Genomic DNA, 9,034 nt, shown 5'->3' on the forward strand with positions numbered 1-9,034 from the left:
TATCTTTTATGCATCTTATTTCGCTTAGTTCGACGGTAGCATTATAAGATGATCTCTCACTAAATTTCAAGGTACAAGTGTTCTCCCTGAGTATGCACCGTTGCGACAGTTCTTCGTGCTGAGACACCATGTGATGATCGGGTGTGATAAGCTCTACGTTCACATACAACGGGTGCAAGCCAGTTTTGCACACGCAGAATACTCGGGTTAAACTTGATGAGCCTAGCATATGCAGATATGGCCTCGAAACATTGGAGACCGAAATGTCGAGCATGAATCATATAGAAGATATGATCAACATAGTGATGTTCACCATTGCAAACTACTCCATCTCACGTGATGATCGGACATGGTTTAGTTGATATGGATCACGTGATCACTTAGATGATTAGAGGGATGTCTATCTAAGTGGGAGTTCTTAAGTAATATGATTAATTGAACTTTAATTTATCATGAACTTAGTTCTGATAGTATTTGCATAACTATGTTGTAGATCAATAGCTCGCGATGTAGCTCCCCTTTTATTTTTGATATGTTCCTAGAGATAAACTATGTTGAAAGATGATAGTAGCAATGATGCGGACTAGGTCCGTGATCTGAGGATTATCCTCATTGCTTCACAAAAGAATTATGTCCTTAATGCACCGCTAGGTGACGGACCTAATGCAGGAGCAGATGCAGATGTTATGAACATTTGACAAAGCTCGGTATGATGACTACTTGATAGTTTATTACACCATGCTTTACGGCTTCGAAATGGGACTTCAAAAATGTTTTGAACGCCACGGAGCATATAAGATGTTCCAAGAGTTGAAATTGGTATTTCATACTCATGTCCGCGTCGAGAGGTATGATACCTCCGACAGTACTTTGCCTACAAGATGGAGGAGAATAGCTCAACCAGTGAGCATGTGCTCAGATTGTCTGGGTACTACAATCACTTGAATCAAGTGAGAGTTAATCTTCCATATAAGATAGTGATTGACAGAATTCTCTAGTCACTATCACCGAGTTACTAGAACTTTGTGATGAACTATAATATGCAAGGGATAACGGAAACGATTCCCAAGCTCTTCGCGATGCTGAAATCGGTGAAGGTAGAAATCAAGAAAAAGCATCAAGTGTTGATGGTTGACATGACCACTAGTTTCAAGTAAAAGGGCAAGGGAAAGAAAGGGAACTTCAAGAAGAATGACAAGCAAGTTGCCACTCCCATGAAGAAGCCCAAAGCTAGACTCAAGCCTGAAACTGAGTGCTTCTACTGCAAAGGAAATGGTCACTGGAAGTGAAACTGCCCCTAGATACTTGGCGGATAAGAAGGATGGCAAAGTGAACAAAGGTATATTTGGTATACATGTTATTTATGTGTACTTTACTAGTGTTTATACTAAACCCTCGGTATTTGATACTAGTTCAGTTGCAAAGAGTAGTAACTCAAAACGGGAGTTGCAAAATAAATAGAGACTAGTTAAGGGCGAGGTGATGATGTGTGTTGGAAGTGATTCCAAGGTTGATAAGATCACCATCGCACACTCCCTATACCTTCGGGATTGGTGTTAGACCTAAATAAATGTTATTTGGTGTTTGCGTTAAGCATGAATATGATTGGATCATGTTTATTGCAATACGGTTATTCATTTAAATCAAAGAATAATTGTTGTTCTATTTACATGAATAAAACCTTCTATGGTCATACACTCAATATAAATAGTTTATTGAATCTCGATCGTAGTGACACACATATTCATAATATTGAAGCCAAAAGATGCAAAGTTAATAATGATAGTGCAACTTATTTGTGGCACTGCCGTTTAGGTCATATTGGTGTAAAGCGCATGAAGAAACTCCATATTGATGGGCTTTTGGAATCACTTGATTATGAATCACTTGATGCTTGCGAACCATGCCTCATGGGCAAGATGACTAAGACTCCGTTCTCCGGAACAATGGAGCGAGCAACTAACTTATTGGAAATAATACATACTGATGTATGTTGTCCGATGAGTGTTAAGGCTCGCGGCAGGTATCGTTATTTTCTAACCATCACAAGATGATTTGAGCGTATATGGGTATATATACTCAATGAAACATAAGTCTGAAACATTTGAAAAGTTCAAAGAATTTCGGAGTGAAGTGGAAAATCATGGTAACAAGAAAATAAAAGTTCTGCGATCTGATCGTGCAGGCGAATATTTGAGTTACGAGTTTGGCCTTCAATTAAAACAATGTGGAAATAGTTTCACAAACTCATGCCACCTGGAACACCACTGCGTAATGGTGTCCCCGAACATCGTAACCGTACTTTATTTGATATGATGCGATCTATGATGTCTCTTACCGATTTACCACTATCATTTTGGGGTTATGCATTAGAGATAGCTGCATTCACATTAAATACGGCACCATCTAAATCCGTTGAGATGACACCATATGAACTATGGTTTGGCAAGAAACCAAAGTTGTCATTTCTTAAAGTTTGGGGTTGCGATGCTTATGTGAAAAAGTTTCATCCTGATAAGCTCAAACCCAAATCGGAGAAATGTGTCTTCATAGGATACCCAAAGGAGACAGTTGGGTACACCTTCTATCAAAGATCCGAAGGCAAGACATTCGTTGCTAAGAATGGATCCTTTCTAGAGAAGGAGTTTCTCTCGAAAGAAGTGAGTGGGAGGAAAGTAGAACTTGATGAGGTAACTGTACCTGCTCCCTTATTGGAAAGTAGTTCACATAGAAATCTGTTCCTGTGACTCCTACACCAATTAGTGAGGAAGCTAATGATGATGATCATGTAACTTCAGATCAAGTTACTACCGAACCTCGTAGGTCAACCAGAGTGAGATCCGCACCAGAGTGGTACGGTAATCCTGTTCTGGAGGTCATGTTACTTGACCATGACGAACCTACGAACTATGAGGAAGCGATGATGAGCCCAGATTCTGCGAAATGGCTTGAGGCCATGAAATCTGAGATGGGATCCATGTATGAGAACAAAGTGTGGACTTTGGTTGACTTGCCCGATGATCGGCAAGCCATAGAAAATTAATGGATCTTTAATAGGTAGACGGACGTTGATAGTAGTGTTACTATCTACAAAGCTAGACTTGTCGAAAAAGGTTTTGACAAAATTCAAGGTGTTGACTATGATGAGATTTTCTCACTCATAGCGATGCTTAAGTCTGTCCGAATCATGTTAGCAAATTGCCACATTTTATGAAATCTGGCAAATGGATGTCAAAACTACTTTTCTTAATGGATTTCTTAAAGAAGAGTTGTATATGATGCAACCAGAAGGTTTTGACGATCCTAAAGATGCTAACAAAATGTGCAAGCTCCAACGGTCCATCTATGGACTGGTGCAAGCATCTCAGACTTGGAATATACGCTTTGATGAGTTGATCGAAGCATATAGTATTATACAGACTTGTGGTGAAGCCTGTATTTACAAGAAAGTGAGTGGGAGCACTACAACATTTCTGATAAATATATGTGAATGACATATTGTTGATCGCAAATAATGTAGAATTTTCTGGAAAGCATAAAGGAGTATTTGAAAGGAGTTTTTCAAAGAAAGACCTCGGTGAAGCTGCTTACATATTGAGCATCAAGATCTATAGAGATAGATCAAGATGCTTGATAAGTTTTTTCAATGAGTACATACCTTGACAAGATTTTGAAGTAGTTCAAAATGGAACAGTGAAAGAAAGAGTTCTTGCTTGTGTTACAAGGTGTGAAATTGAGTAAGACTCAAAGCCCAACCACAACAGAAGATACAAAGAGAATGAAAGTCATCCCCTATGCCTCAGCCATAGGTTCTATAAAGTATGCCATGCTGTGTACCAGATCTATTATATACCCTACACTGAGTTTGGCAAGGGAGTACAATAGTGATCTAGGAGTAGATCACTGAACAACGGTGAAAATTATCCTTAGTGGAATAAGGATATGTTTCTCGATTATGGAGGTGACAAAAGGTTCGTCGTAAAGGGTTACGTCAATGCAAGTTTTGACACTGATCCAGATGACTCTAAGTCACAATCTGGATACATATTGAAAGTGGGAGCAATTAGCTAAAGTAGCTCCATGCAGAGCATTGTAGACATAGAAATTTGCAAAATACATACGAATCTGAATTTGGCAGACCCGTTGACTAAACTTCTCTCACAAGCAAAACATGATCACACCTTACTACTCTTTGGGTGTTAATCACATGGCGATGTGAACTAGATTACTGACTCTAGTAAACCCTTTGAGTGTTGGCCACATGGAGATGTGAACTATGGATATTAATCACATGGTGATGTGAACTATTGGTGTTAAATCACATGGCGATGTGAACTAGATTATTGACTCTAGTGCAAGTGGGAGACAGAAGGAAATATGCCATAGAGGCAATAATAAAGTTGTTATTTATATTTCCTTATAGCATGGTAAAGGTTTATTATTCATGCTAGAATTATATTAACTGGAAACTTGGTACATGTGTGAATGCATACACAAACAGAGTGTCACTATTATGCCTCTACTTGACTAGCTCGTTGAATCAAAGATGGTTAAGTTTCCTAGCCATAGACATGAGTTGTCATTTGATTAATGGGATCACATCATTAGAGAATGATGTGATTGACTTGACCCATTCCGTTAGCTTAGCACTTATCGTTTAGTATGTTGCTATTGCTTTCTCCATGACTTATACATGTTCCCATGACTATGAGATTATGCAACTCCTGAATACCGGAGGAACACTTTGTGTGCTACCAAACGTCACAACGTAACTAGGTGATTATAAAGGTGCTCTACAGGTGTCTCCGATGGTACTTGTTGAGTTGGCATAGATCAAGATTAGGATTTGTCACTCCGATTGTGGGAGAGATATCTCTGGGCCCTCTCGGTAATGCACATCACTATAAGCCTTGCAAGCAATGCAACTAATGAGTTAGTTGCGGGATGATGTATTATGGAACGAGTAAAGAGAGTTGCCGGTAACGAGATTGTACTAGGTATTGAGATACCGACGATCGAATCTCGAGCAAGTAACATACCGATGACAAAGGGAACAACGTATGTTGTTATGCGGTTTGACAGATAAAGATCTTCGTAGGATATGTAGGAGCCAATATGAGCATCCAGGTTCCGCTATTGGTTATTGACCGGAGACGTGTCTCGGTCATGTCTACATAGTTCTCGAACCCGTAGGGTCCGCACGCTTAACGTTCGGTGACGATCGGTATTACGAGTTTATGTGTTTTGATGCACTGAAGGTAGTTCGGAGTCCCGGATATGATGACGGACGTGAGGAAGAGTCTCGAAATGGTCGAGACATAGATATCGATATATTGGAAGCTTATATTTGGACATCGGAATATGGTAATAAGTATCCCTATCCGGACTATGCTCTCCGGTTTATATAGACACCGGAGAGATCTAGGGTTACATGGAGTCGGTTACATCAGAGGGAATCTACATAGTCGGTTGCCAAGCTTGCCTTCCGCGCCATGTAGAGTCCAATCCGGACACGGGTATAGTCTTCGGTCTTCATGTCTTCACAGCCCATCAGTCCGGCCCACGGACAACAGGCCGGACGCCCGAGGGCCCCTTAGTCCAGGACTCCCTCAGTAGCCCCTGAACCTGGCTTCAATGACGAGGAGTCCGGCGCGTAGATTTTTTCTTCGGCATTGCAAGGCGGGTTCCCACCTTCCGAGCTCCGGAATAGTCTTCGGATGTAGCAAGTATACCCGGACCTGCGTATGTAATTGGAGAGAATACAATATTCTATGAGTCCAATCTGCTGACAACTGTTTATGACATCGTATCACACCTGCCCGGTTATTATTTCCAACCGTTGGCTAGCCCGTCGCCCCACGTCTCGGGACGCGGATTTACTGGCACGTCTTGTCAAAGCAGAGATCGTGTCCCCTTATTCACGGGATTTTTATTAATGCAATCGTGGGTAATCCAACCGTCCCCTGGGTACAACTCTTTGGGGATAGGCAAGTTTCGAGACCCGGGTGGAGACGCTCCGTATTCGGGGTCTTTATATAGAGACCCAGTCTCGTTCTTTTCTTTTGTGCTTGCTTCTTCCTCAACCCCAACCACCTCGAGTTCTAGCCCTCGGGTTCCAATCACCACCAGCCCCAGTCATGTCCGGGTCCGTCCGTCCAGGCCGGTGGGTGGCCTCTTCTGTCATGGAGGAGGATATTGCGAAGCTTCGCGCGGCGAGGTATCTGACCCCAGAAATCCTTCATCGGCTTCCCGCAAAGGGGAAGGTTATTCCCACCCCCAAATCTGACGAGAGGCTAGTATTTGTGTCCCACTTCCTCCACGGGTTAGGGTTCGCGCTTAACCCCTTCGTCCGGGGGCTTATGTTCTACTAGGGCTAGATTTTCACGATCTGGCCCCGGACTCTATTCTTCTCATCTCGACATTTATCGTCACGTGTGAGGCCTTCCTCCGGACTCCTCCGCACTTTGGTTTGTGGCTCAAGACCTTTGACGTGAGGCCGCAGGTGGCAGAGGAGGAGCAGGCCGAGTGCGGCAGCGTCATAATACGCAAGCTTGCCAGCGCGGTTTCGTTTGAAGGATCTTTCGCCGAGTCCTCCGACCTATGGCATCAGGGGTGGTTTTATATCAACGAGCCACGTGGCTCCCGGTGGGCGGTTGTGCCTGCGTTCCGACCCGGCCCTCCATTTCAGCTTGCTTCATGTAACAATAAGGGATTGGACTGGGGATCCGTCAATGAAGTGCAGACTTTGCAAAGTCGCATCCCAAGCCTTACCGAGAGGGGCATCGTCCTTGTGAATGTCGTTCAAGCAATGCTAGGTCGCCGGACCCTGCCGTGTCAGCGGCGGCCTCTCTGTATGTGGGAGTTTAATCCAGAAGGGCGGCGGACTCTTCAGCACTTCTTCGGCACTAAGCATGAAGGAATGTGGAAATTATATTTCGGGGAGCGGGAGCAATGGCCGGACACCACCGAAGATGTTGGCCTCGACTACAATCATCCAGACACTTCGGTAAGTATTCAATCTCCGCATACCATCTATTCGAATATCTCTTGGTAAGATATTGAACAATACGTCCCTTCACAGGACTGGATAAAGAAAGCGGTGTTGATCTGGTGTCCGGCGCCCCTTCCTGAAGACTCTGCGAACGCCCTGCTAACGAGGATGCCGACTCCGACACCGTACCAGGTGTCTGCGGAGGAGGGCGAGAACAGGGAGGCCGGAGGTGGTCTCTGCCCCAAGGATAAATTAGACGTTGTGTTCGGGGAAACCGAAACCCTCTTGCCGAAGGGCAAAGGTGTAGAGGAAGCCCTCCATGGCAAGAAGATGGCCGCTTCTGAAGATCAGGAGGGGAAACCTTCCAAGAAAGGGAAAACGCCATCGACGGGCGGCTTGGGCCGGGCAAGCGATGTTGACGTGGAGCTTTATGATGAGGATAAACCTCTGGCCAAACCGTCAGTGCAGCAGGGTACTTTAATCATACCTCATTCCTTTCTTATTACTGAAGTAATCCTCCGACATACGTACGTCCTCGCAGGTTAACGCCTGGTGTTTCTCAATCGTCCTCCTCCTCGGGAGACCTTCTTCCAGAGATGATGGAGAGTGACACGCCTTCTCTGGCCTGCTCGCCCAACAGGGCGGATGATTCTGAAGTATCGTCCCGGGGGGCTCCTCCCGGTCGACAAGTAGTGCAGGAAACGAAGAGGGCATTACCCGAAGGTGGTGCCTCTGTCACTCAGGGTTCGGGAATCAAGCATGACGGCCCCGCACTATCCGGTTTATAGCCGGAGACGATTTTGGAGGTGAGTGGGTGGATTCCTTCAAAGGAATGCCGTACTCCGGCGGCGGTTTCCGAAGACCCAGAGCGCCGGAAATGCTGACGGACATGCTGCGACAAGCGTCCGTTTCGGAGGAACACCGTGCCTTGATGGTTACGGTGGTCGAAAAGGTTCTATCCGCAAAGAGCAGGTTGAACGAGGCCTTCACGAGCCTCCTAAGGGGTTTTGAGGTTTGTGATGTAATTTTGCAAATGGAATTTTATTGACAGAATGGACCTGTTGTATATGCAGTAGCCCCTGAGACTCGGATTGCCTTCCAAAGGAAGCGATCGGAGGATCGAAAAGATATGCTCAGGTACTAACCTTGATTTTACTTGGAATACAGGCTGCCCCCCCTCCTGCGGCTACCCGAAATTCGAAAGTGGCCGAACTGCAGCGAAAGCTGGATATTGCGGAGGATGACATTGCATTGATCAACAGGCATCTTGACGACTCGCAAGGTATATATTTCGTGCATTCCTTACACCAATGTGCTTGTAATTTAAGCCTGACTCTAAAAAGAGTTTTATATGAAATGTGCATGAATGCAGATCGGGCGGAGCTAGCCCGGGCCAAGGAGCAGGCCCGGTTTAGTAATGCGGCTACCGAAAAGGCATCGGCTGAGTTGAAAGCCGAACAAGCTGCACGGCGCCAAGACAAGGAGAAGATGTCCACCATGGCACACGAATTAGAGAATACGGCTAGCCACTGTAAACTTCTTGAGAAGGAAAATGAAGCCAAAACGGCTGAACTTGACAAGGCCTTACGAGAGGCGAGAGAAGCATGGTCTGAATCCAGAGCGGCCCGTGAGGAGGTCCGGCAAGCTGGGGAGATTGCGGCTGGCAAGCCCTTTTTGCTACAGACTAAGTTCGGCGATCCGAACTATGCTCAGCTTAACCAAGTATGGAGTTCTCCGGACAAGTTTTTGGACTTACCGAAGAATTCTTCCGATGCGGCGCAGTTTTACCACGCACAAGAGGGGTATGCAACGGAGAGGCTTTTCTGGTCACAATTCGGCGCGTCGAAGCACCCTCTGTTGCTCAATGAACAGATGTCCCAGTGGGTCGAGCTTCATAGGATATCCGGCGACGCCATGAAGAACGTCATAATCCGGTTGTGGCCAAGTGAGCCTATTCAGAGTAGTTATTTTGGCCTGGTGTGGCGGCTTGTTGACGCGGTGCCACATATCGACGCTGTGAAGCGGTCGGCGTGCATTGAGGGT

This window comes from Triticum aestivum, chromosome 3D (genome assembly GCF_018294505.1).
Source record: "Triticum aestivum cultivar Chinese Spring chromosome 3D, IWGSC CS RefSeq v2.1, whole genome shotgun sequence".
In the NCBI taxonomy this organism is placed as follows: domain Eukaryota; kingdom Viridiplantae; phylum Streptophyta; class Magnoliopsida; order Poales; family Poaceae; genus Triticum; species Triticum aestivum.